Source organism: Callorhinus ursinus, unplaced genomic scaffold (genome assembly GCF_003265705.2).
Source record: "Callorhinus ursinus isolate GAN/ISIS: 27379988/994484 unplaced genomic scaffold, GSC_fseal_2.0 scaffold53, whole genome shotgun sequence".
NCBI lineage: Eukaryota > Metazoa > Chordata > Mammalia > Carnivora > Otariidae > Callorhinus > Callorhinus ursinus.
The window spans coordinates 4,553,115-4,564,107 of NW_027397115.1; the positions used below are offsets into that span (position 1 = coordinate 4,553,115).

At 39.0% G+C, this 10,993-nt stretch overlaps 1 long non-coding RNA gene across 1 annotated transcript; it reads left to right on the forward strand.

The window, feature by feature from the left end:
- Positions 1-3,570: 3,570 nt before the first annotated feature.
- On the forward strand, positions 3,571-6,332 carry LOC112809883 (uncharacterized). Its single transcript, XR_003204686.1, has 2 exons — positions 3,571-3,674; positions 6,169-6,332. It is a non-coding gene; the product is annotated as an uncharacterized lncRNA (long non-coding RNA).
- Positions 6,333-10,993: the final 4,661 nt, after the last annotated feature.

Consider the following 10,993-nt stretch of genomic DNA (forward strand, 5'->3'; position numbering starts at 1 on the left):
AGAGAAAAGCAGTCACTCCCGTGTCCCCGGTCTCCGGCCGCACTCCGCGCTCACCCGGCCTGTGACCGAGCGTTTCTATCTCTGGCACCCGACCCCGTGTGGAGTCTCCAAACCCAGCAGATCCCTGCGGTGCGCTCCCGCGCTGCTCCTCCTGGGGGAGGAAGGGGAGTCTCCCCGGATCTGCCGCTTGTTGGGTCCCTGCTGGAGGAGCAGTGGCCCGACTGGGCCGCGGATCACAGTTTATGGCAACCCCGAGCTGAGAGCCCGCCTCTCATCTCCGTCTCTACAGCCGGCTTCCCCGCTCCGATCCCTGGGCGCTCTGCCGCACTCAGGCACCCCCGGTCTTTCTGTGACCCCGAGGGTCCTGAGACCACACTGTCCCACCAGGGTTCCACACCCCACTTAGCCACTGGAGTGACGTCCCTCAGCGGAGCCAACTTCTAAAAGGTCCGATTTTGTGCTCCGCGGCTCTAGCACTTGCCAGAAGCGGCCGGCGGAGGCCCCTCCCCCGCCGTCTATCCTCCCGAATATCGCCTCGGATTCACTTCTCTGCACGTCCTACCTTCCAGAAAGTGGTCGCTTCCCTGTTCAGAGAGTTGTTGCTATTCTTTTCTTCGATCTCCTGTTGAGTTAGTAGGTGTTCAGAATGGTTTGATCCGTATTCAGCTGAATTCCTGAGACCAGACGACATCCAGGTCTCCTACTCCTCCGCCATCTTGCTCCGCCCCCCTTGAATTGTGGTATACTCTTACAATAGGACACCACACAAATAAGGCAAAACCCTGATCCATGCAACAAGGTGAATGACTCTCACAAAATGATGAGTAAATAAAGCCAGTGATGAGTAAATAAAAGTATATAGTGATGATTCAGTTTATGAGGTTCAAAAACAGATTAATGTATGGCAGTAGAAGTCAGAATAGTAGCAGCCTCTCATTATACCATGTCATTAATTGCAAAAGTTCTAATTCAGTTTTCCAAAATTAACTCATAAAAAATATACTAGTGTTTTTACAAAAGTAGATGGACTATTCAATTCTGGTTCACTTCAGCATATAATTGTAGGAATTCCAGGTGAATGTGTTTAAGTATTAACTTTTACATCTGACTCATACAATTTCAAACAGCGAAATTCCTGCTGTAATTCGTAGAGCCTAAGTGGCAGTATCTCTAAACCATGTGAAGCAGGACTGGAAAATAAATTTTTCTTTTTTCTTTTGTCTTTTCTTTCTTTCTTTCTTTTTTGAAAATAAATTTAAAAGGAAGTAATCTGACCACACAAAACCGAAGGCTTTTGGAGTCATCTCACTCCCTGGGATTGAAGAAAGAAACTCATTGATGGACGGAAAAGCTAAACCCATAAAAATAAAGTAGGAGGGCAAAAACCCACCTGCATAGAGTTGGATAAAACAGATTAAATATTTAGATCTAAAAGTACCTCAGAAGGACTTGTCAATCTTACTAAAAATACATATTCCTATGTTTCACTCTAGAATCACTGAAATAAAGTATCCTGGGTGAATCCAGGATGTGAGGTACACACATGTGCATGAGTGTGCTTGTTGGCTTGAATGTAGGCTGTAACTGTTTTGGTTCCCACCCCAAGAATCATTCCAGTGGTTCCAATGTAGTCAGTGGAACACTGATGTTCTTGGTTTGGAGAGCCACTAGTTTAGATGTTTCCCTCTATTTATATCCACATGCATCTTCATACTAGGAAATAACCAGTGTGAGGAGAAATCAAAACATGTTTTGATTCTTGGGTATTTCTTAAGAGAGTGAAAAGCAAACTGCATTGTCTTCAAAGATTTCAGAAGTGGGGGGGGGGGGGGCAGGGGGGAGTAAGGAGTATTAGAGCTCCAGAGTAAGACTTTTGACCCAGACCCAGTCAACTAGTAGCTACATGTTCATGACTCTGTTTGCCCATCTGGAAAATGGAAACAATGTTGAAGATACAGAAATAATGTTCATAAAGCACCTAGCATACAATAAGTGCTCATGAAAAGTCAGGTCATATTATTACATCTTTACACATTTTACCTAAACATAGTAGGCATTTTTGTGCAAATAATTCAAGAGGGGATTAGGATGTCGGTTTCAGGTGGGAATTTTAATGTAAAAAATGTTACATTATTTTTCTTGTAATTTTCTATATATATAGCTTTTACATCTCCATTTGACTTTGCTTGTCTTATATTGGAAAATGAGTTCTAAAGGGAAGGCTCATAATAGATTGAGCTATATTCCTCATGACTGATTGAGCCTACAACTTTGTCCCCAGGGCCAGCATAGCCTAGCCCATAGAAAAGCCTCAATAAATATTGTTGAATGCACAAATAAACAAAATGATCCATCAAGACATTACAAGTATCTTCAATTAATAGGATGCATAAGCCACTTTATTTTCCCTTAGACATGTGATGATGAAAACAAAACAACTTTTTTCAAGGACAGTTAGGAAGGTCAGGTTATTAGTATGTAAGGTGAGAAGAAGAACATAGTAGAGTGTCTTAGGTCACATCTAATTACACAATTACACAGTTGAGTTTATGAACACTCTGTCACGTTTTGCTTCCTCTCTCAAAAGAATGATGACATAAAGTACAGCCAGTTTGAAGCTCTTTGTCATAAGATTTATCAGTTGCAAAACTGAAGATAAAAAACCTTCAGTAAAAGCATCTAATAAATATTCCATAAACAGAACTCTCGTCGCTGAATTAAATATTTAATAGTGTCTATTGTCTGGAAAAAATGGAAGGCAATAAAATTAAGCAAATGGATACAATTTCAGGTCAGTTAATCAGCAAGATGAACTGAGTTGCACAAAGCCACTCTTTCCAAGTTTGTTAGTGTGAGGCAATAGGAGGAAGCCACATCTTCATTCAGTTTATTACACGAGCTCAGATTCCCTTACAAACTTACCTCCAGAAAGGTGTGAGAGAGGTAAGGTAACTCCTGAAGTGACAAAGGGAAGATTCATGTCTAAGTCTGTGGGATTCTCTACAAATCTCTTGTTATCCAGAAACCTTCAAAGCAAGTATCTCAGGACAGTAACTTAGAAATCTACTTCCTAAGAGGCAATTCAGTCTTGTGCCATCACCACCATCAGCACAAACACTTGCATTCCCCTCTAACCCCCCCACCCCAAGGCAATACTGACTCTGGCCAGACCACCAACGCTGTTGTCCTTGGAAGCACATCCAAGATGGCTGCCACAGTGACTGGGCTCCCATTCAAGCCCTTTCTGTCAACAGCCAACAGGGATTGCAAGTAAGGCTCTCCAGACCTCAGTGACAAAGTAGAGAGAAAAGATCTCCACTCTTACAGACACTATATCCTAGTGGGGGGAAAACAAACAAAAAATGTAATGTCAGATATGAAACGTGCTGAGTTACATACATACAGGGCAATACAGTAAGGAAATGGAAGGGTAGTAGGGATACAGGAGACTCAGAAGCTAACTGAGATTAGCTGGAGCCTTTCCCTGAGGAGCCCTAAGGAGGTGACCGTTACACTAAGGACTGAATGACAGTAAGAGCCAGTAAGCTGAGAGAACACCAGGGAGAAGGTTGTTAACAGACACAGAGAACAGAAGGAATCAAGACCCTTGGGCTGGAGCAAGCTTGTGACACAATGGCAGGGATCAGCAAACTTGCTCTGCAAAGAGGCAAAAGGTAAACATTTTGGCTTTGCATGCAAGACAATCACTGGGGCAACAAGTTAACTCTGCCATTGTAGTTCAAAAGCAACCATAGGTAATATGTAAATGAAGGGGCTTGGATGTGTGCCATTAAAACTTTATTTATAAAAACTGTCAGCTGGCCGTTTGTGGTCCCCAGACAGTAATTTGCCAACCCCTGCTCTGTTCCTAACAATAATACGCTATTCACACTTCTCTCCTAAAAGTTCCAATCATATGTGTCCACTTGTTTAACAATTTATTAAGCTCCAAATCCCCACTTTTCCAAACTCCACTGATATATTCATTTTAACTCAGTCTCATTTTAATGTTTCCTTTTTGCACTGACACCAGAAACTAAGATTTTATGTCATACATTAATAGTAAAAACCACTTTTATTTATATGCAAAATACCACCATCCATGGATAATTAATATAGCAATAATTTAAAGCCACTCTACTGCATTATGCATTATAAAACAGAAATAAGGTAATCTATAGTGATCTTACAGCTCAGGAGAAAAAACAACTACAAGGCTACAGTTTTCTAAATATTTCTGCCTTTTATAGGCAATTCACTGATTCACATTTTAATTGTCCTATAAATCAGTCTATTTCCCTTCTTAGCTCCCCCTCACATATTTTCCCTTTAGGAGATCGAGGTTGTCACCCGAGAAAAATAGAAATAGATACTCAGAGATCAGCAAAAGGACACACACACACACACACACACACACACATTATAATATTATTCAATATATTGGCAATCCATCTGAAAGATGAAGTATTTATTCACTGAAATTTATTTACTCACTTTATTTCCTCACCTGGATTTCGGAAATTGTACATCACTATTACCATCATCTTTCTTGAATAGACCTGTCACACTGAGTACTGTCATGATGAGTATCTATTTGCTTTTCCATCTTAGACCATAAGCACCTTGAGAGCAGTGAATTTGTTGCTGTATCAGCTACAGAGTGCCTGAGCACAGAGCATACCTTGCTTATAGCTCAAGAAATATTTGTTCAATTTAATTGTTTGCAATGAAGGAAATAGAGAGCTTTGTACTGCAGAATAAAATCTAGATAGAGAAGTTGAAGAGACTCTGGTAGCAGATCTGCAACAGACATTTACACCCTTCTGCTGAGCCATCCTCTGGGCAAAAGACTCCTAAGCGGGATGCATCTTGGATCTTTAGAACATTTGCCCATGTAAGGGTGCCTGAGTGGCTCAGTCAATTAAGTGTCCAACTCATGATTTCAGCTCAGGTCATGATCTTGGGGTCCTGGGATCGAGCCCCACATTGGCCTCTGCACTCAGAGGGGACTCTGCTTGAGGATTCTCTCTCTCCTTCTCCCCTGCGCCTCCCCCCATTCTTGTATGCACTCTCTCTCTAAAATAAATATATCTTTAAAAAATTTACCCATATATTAATTTACCATGTTTAATTCAAACTGCAAAACCATGCCCCGACATACATTAATTCATTTAGTTTTCAAAGTAACCACCGAGGTAAATATTTTTATTAAATATACAATATTATTAGTACTGATTTTACTGCTGCCACAATTTCTATCACCACTATTCCCAATTTAAGTAATTTGTGTAAGATAACAGCTATTTAGCAGAGACAGAAATTTATTCTATTTCAAATCAAATAGAGCGGAATATTGACTTATCAAATTGCTAATAAAGTTAGAGCCACCCCTAAAAATGACAACATGATTGCAAAACTCTTCCCATGTCTTCTAATTATTTAAATCTCTTACTCTTTTCTTTTATTCCAGGAAAAATAATCCTGGGTTTTCCATGGACTATTCTTTACTTCCTTACTTGTTTTTTTTTTTTATTTTTTGTTTGTTTTTGTTTTTTGGGTTTTTTTTTTTTTTTGAGAGACAGAGGGCATGTGAGCAGGGGAGGGGCACGGGGAGAGGGAAAGAAAGACTATCAAGGGGGCTCAACACTTAGCATGGCGCCTGACGTGGGGCTTGATGTCATGACACTGAGATCATGATCTGACCCGAAATCAAGAGTTGGACGCTCAACTGGCTGAGCCATCCAGGTGCCCCTTTACTTAATTTATTGAAAAACAATATGTAATGAAGGAAATATTTAAAGCTTTATCCAGGTTTCCTTAGAATGGTTGGATTGGCACAATTCTAAAGGAACTGGAAACTTTTCATATAGTACTTTTGTTCCAGAGTCCCACATGGTGAGTCCAACATCTCACCAATACTCATTCTCCTTTTTCCATATTAGAGAAACCCCTAAATTTTTAGCTGGACATATGACAACCCATAGTAAAAAAACACATCTTTATGTTTCCTTTGCCGATAGCTTTGACCACATGATGAGCAAGTTATGGATAAATGGGATGTCAGAGCAAGTATCATACACAAACTTCAGGGAATTTTCTCTAAATGATAACTGATTCGTATCCTTTGTCCCCTCTTTTCTGCTCTTTTTTCTGCTGTGTGAAATGTAGATGCAATGGATGGAGCTCTAGCCACAGTTTTGTACCATCAAGACAAGGGCCTCCCCGTAAAAATGATGGAAGATCTGGACGTAGGTCCCTGAGGATTCAAGAAGTAGAAGTATGACACCAGCCTTTAATTGACTACTCCTTGACTTTTACATGAAAGACAAAAACTTGTATTTTGTTTAATGTGCTATTATTCTGGGTCTCCTACTCATGGACAAAACTCATCCTAAGTGACACAAATACTCAACAGGTTTTAACCTATCACACTATTCCAACTGAGGATTTTTGTATATGAAATGGTATTTAAGAAAGACAAAGAAAATATTTCATGATGTCCTATCCACAGCAAATATATTCAATTGATATATATGTACAAACAGTGCTACAGGATGTAAAAGTTTTCAACAAAAGCTACAGCCTCATAGTGAATTACTGAAGGTGTACAAATTTAATTAGAACTTGAAAAATTAAGTTTTCCAAATTAATTTCCCACTGATATTAGTTATAATTTATAATGAAAATCACAGAAATTCAAGGATATTTGAGAAGACAAAGCCACAGAAAATTTAAAACATTCAAGTTATTATAAAATACTACCTTTCCAAACAAAACAGATGAAATAATCCCCAGACTTCAAATTAAAGCTCTCATCGTTTTAAATTTAATAACAAAACAGAGTTATTTGTGAGCTGAAAGGGTATCCTTGGGAGGATTCCCTAAATTGTCCTCAATGCCTCTGTGGGCCACTTGGTCAGTCTTGATTTGGAGCTTACTTTTGGCTTAAGGTATGAGGGTTCTCGGTGGGTCAGAGGACCAGCTGAGAAGAGGAGCAGAACTCCAAGGATGCTGGCTGCTCTCTAGTTCTTCAGGAAGTGGTCCCCACCTGACGACCGCCTCCTTTTCAACCTTCATCTCCCTATCACTTCTCACGGCACCCTAGCCTCTATGATCTCCCTACGCAAACTCTCCAGCTTTATTCATGCTTCACAGCCTTGGTATTTGTGGTTTCCTTTGCTTGGAATGTTCTTTCCCCAGATCTTTGCCTGACTTGACTAGTTTGTACCTTCATATCATTTAGGACACAACTCAAATGGCAATCCCTCAACGATGCCTCCTTGGACGTCCCTAAATTAGTGCTGCTTCTCTACCTCCCTTACTTTTCGGATCATTACGTCCTGTTTTGGTTTTGTTTTTCTGTTGTTGTTTTGGGGCTTTTGGGTTTTTTTTTTTTCATAGTGCACATAGTCTTCTGTTTATTGCTTATCATCTGCATTCTCCCATTTGCCCACCTCTACCTGATCCATGCAATATTCTCAGAAAGGGTACTTGGCATACAGTAAGTCATCGATTATTATTGTTGAATGAATAAATGAACTGGTAAATAAACCAATCATTTTTCTTTAATTCCTTCCATGTTTTGAATGCAACTATTTTTACACTGTAGAAAAATCTGGTATAGAAAAGACAGTAGGAAGATCATTGGGAATTTATGAAGTCTTCAAGTAGAAATCTACTATCATTTCATCTATAAATGTCACCTATATGATCTTTAAATGAATTAGAAAGCACAGGCACACTAAATACAGCTCACCTTTTTATCTCGTGGATCCTGCCAGGGCTGTCTTCCAGTACCACTGTGATCACTAACTTGATTGTGTCTTTCTACACAACTTTACTCTTTATTCTTTGTCTTTCTTTTGCATCCCAGGGACTTACCCATATTCTTGCCTAACATTTCTGTTGCTTGCAACCAGAGAACCATCAGTGATCCATCAAGAAAGTTTCTGAGTCACTCTTCTGAGTCAAGTCTCCAGAACGGACCTGGGACTCTCCTCATTTTGAAAGGCCAAAGTTGAAATTTGGACAGCTACAAATTGCAATAATTCATTTGCAAACTAAATAGTGATATAGTCCCATTGCATCTTCCAAGATCTCTGACTCTAACACTGAAACTACAAACAAAACAATGTAAAAGGTGCCACACATGCTCACTAATATTGAAATGGAGCCTCATCTTGCATGCTTGTCTAATTTATTTGGCCTGAAAGCTTTTAACTTTTTAACTGAATCCAAGTGTGAACACTTGCAATTTAGTGCCTCTTTTAAAACTTATCTGTTCAGAATGCATGAATATTCCTCCAGTGGAAGGGATAATAGAAAAGTAAATTAATTATATTTTAACTTTCCAATCTCATTTTCACTTTGCAGGAACTGTGCAGGATAACTATTAACCTTTCATTTTAAATGAAAAATTTAAAGAATTACCATGAGGTAATTTCAAACTACAACAAAAAGCGACCACATATCATGGATCCCTTCTTGCCAAAAAATATCATCCTGAAAATGTAGACTGACTTAGCATCATCTAGAAATACTTTCAATAGCCTTTTTCAATTTTGTTCACAAGTATTTAAGCAAGGGTGCCCATAAAACTGGCAGTTATCAAAGTAGAGGAGTGTCAAAAATAAAGCTTGGTTGAATCAACTTTCATTTTTTTCCAGTTAATGGTGAACAGAATTACATTTATACATGTCTGATCTCAGAATACCTTCACAAGAAAATAAATATAGATTAACCTCTTTTTAAAAAAAAAAATCACAAAAAGTTTATTTGTAACACAATTGTTTGGAATTCATTTTTTATTGAAGTGTAGTTGCCACACAATATTATATTAGTTTCAGGTGTACAACACAGTGGTTCCGCATTTATATACATTATAAAGTAATCACCATGATAAATCTAGCTACCATCTGTCACCAAAGTTGTTACCATATGATTAATTATATTCCCTATGCTGTACATTGTGTCCCCTATCTTATTTTATTACTGAAAATGTGAACCTTTCAATCCCCTTCCCCTATTTTGTCCATCCCCCACTCCTCTCCCCTTTGGCAACCACAAGATTGTCCTCTTTATCTATGAGTCTGTTATTGTTTTGTTTTTTCATTTGTTCTGTTATTTATAGCCCTCATATAATTGAGATAATATGGTATTTGCCTTTCTCTGACTTATTTCAGCTACATAATACCCTCTAGGTCCATCCATGCTAACACAAATGACAAGATATCATTCTTTCTTATGGCTATTATATATATATATATATATAGAGAGAGAGAGAGAGAGAGAGAGAGAGAGAGAGATCTCACCTCTTCATCTTTCTTTGTCCATTCATCTATTGATGGGCACTTAGGTTGCTTCCATATGTTGGTTATTCTAAATAATGTTACAATGAACGTGGAGGTATATGTATCTCTTCAAATTAATGTATTTATTTTCTTTGGGTAAATATCCAGAAGTGGAAATACTGGATCATATAGTACTTCTATTTTTAATTTTTTGAGGAACCTCCATACTGGTTTTTCATAGTCGCTGCATCATTTTTTATTTCCACCAACATGCATGAGGGTCCCCTTTTCTCCACATCCTTGCCAACACTTGTTATTTCTTGTCTTTTTGATAATAGCCATTCCGACAGGTGTGAGGTGGTATCTCACTGTGGGTTTGATTTGCATTTCCCTGATGAGGAGTGATGTTGAGCATGATATGTCTGTTAGCCATCTGCTTCTTTTAGTTAAAGCTGATGACTCCTTTTGGATGCCTAAGGACTAAAATGTTTTTGACCCATTTGGTTTCGAATCTGAAACTTTGAACATCTCTTATTTATACACCACAAGGCCCTTCAAAGATTCCTTTTGTATTGGGGATAGAGCTTATAATTTTCAACAAGCCTGATCAAATAGCATTCTCCTCTTGGCTTTCTCTGTCTACTCACCGCTTCCAGATCTTCATTCCAGGCAGAGTCAAGTCATGTATATCCAACAAGCTGTTCTCTGGACACCTAGCTGTGTTGCCTTCCTTTCCTTTCATGCTACATTGGTGGAGAGGCAGGACACCTCTTCCACTTGCATTACTGCATTATAGCCTTTTGCCCTAGGCTGCAAAATGGTTTGACCTAGCACTTCTTGATTTAAAATCTGGATATTTTGTTGATCATAGAATTTTTTGTGTAAATTTTTATTTCTTTAAATACTACATTAAACTATTATTTCTCATGATTACTGTATATTTTGAAGCACCCTTAAATTTTGGTACCAAAGAAAGTGAGGCAGTCTAGACCTGCCCTGCACACTCCCCACACTCCCCACCCCACACACACACCCAGACCCAAATAGAATCCCAATAGTCTCCCTGGCTCTCCAGGAATGTTTGAGGACTTAGGAGCCACTGCCCTCCAAGAAAAGGGAACAGGGTTTTTAGTCAATGATATCAAAAATTCACACAAATATAGCATTTGCCATGAGCCAGTTTCTAAGTATATTAGCACAATTTTGTCTCAAAACAACTCACTAAGGTAGATCCTCAATGGTTAAGCCTGGAGAAATAGAGAGGTGAAGTGACTTGGTCAATATCACACAGCTTTTAGATTTGAACTTGGAGATTCTGGCATCAGAACTCATATTTATCCCTATACTATACTGTGTCTCAATAATTCTTCTTTTAATGGACAATTAAACTCTCGTGGAGAAGAAAAACAAACTAAGGTTGGGAGGTATGGCAATAAAAATTTGGAAGGAAAGCATCAGAAGATTTGGGTAGATGAGATCAGAGTAAAAGGGTTGGGATTGAAGCCCAAGGATGTTTTCCCAAGGGTGGGGAGGGTGGGCAGCAAGATCTACTCAAGACATGATAAGTTACATTTAAAGGCTGTGTTGGAATGCACAGGAGCTTCGCTGGAGCAAGAACTTCCATCACAGGCACTCAGACGTGGCCCAGTTCATGCTGTTATTGGCTAAGGATGGAGACATATGGCCAGCACCAGATTCACCCT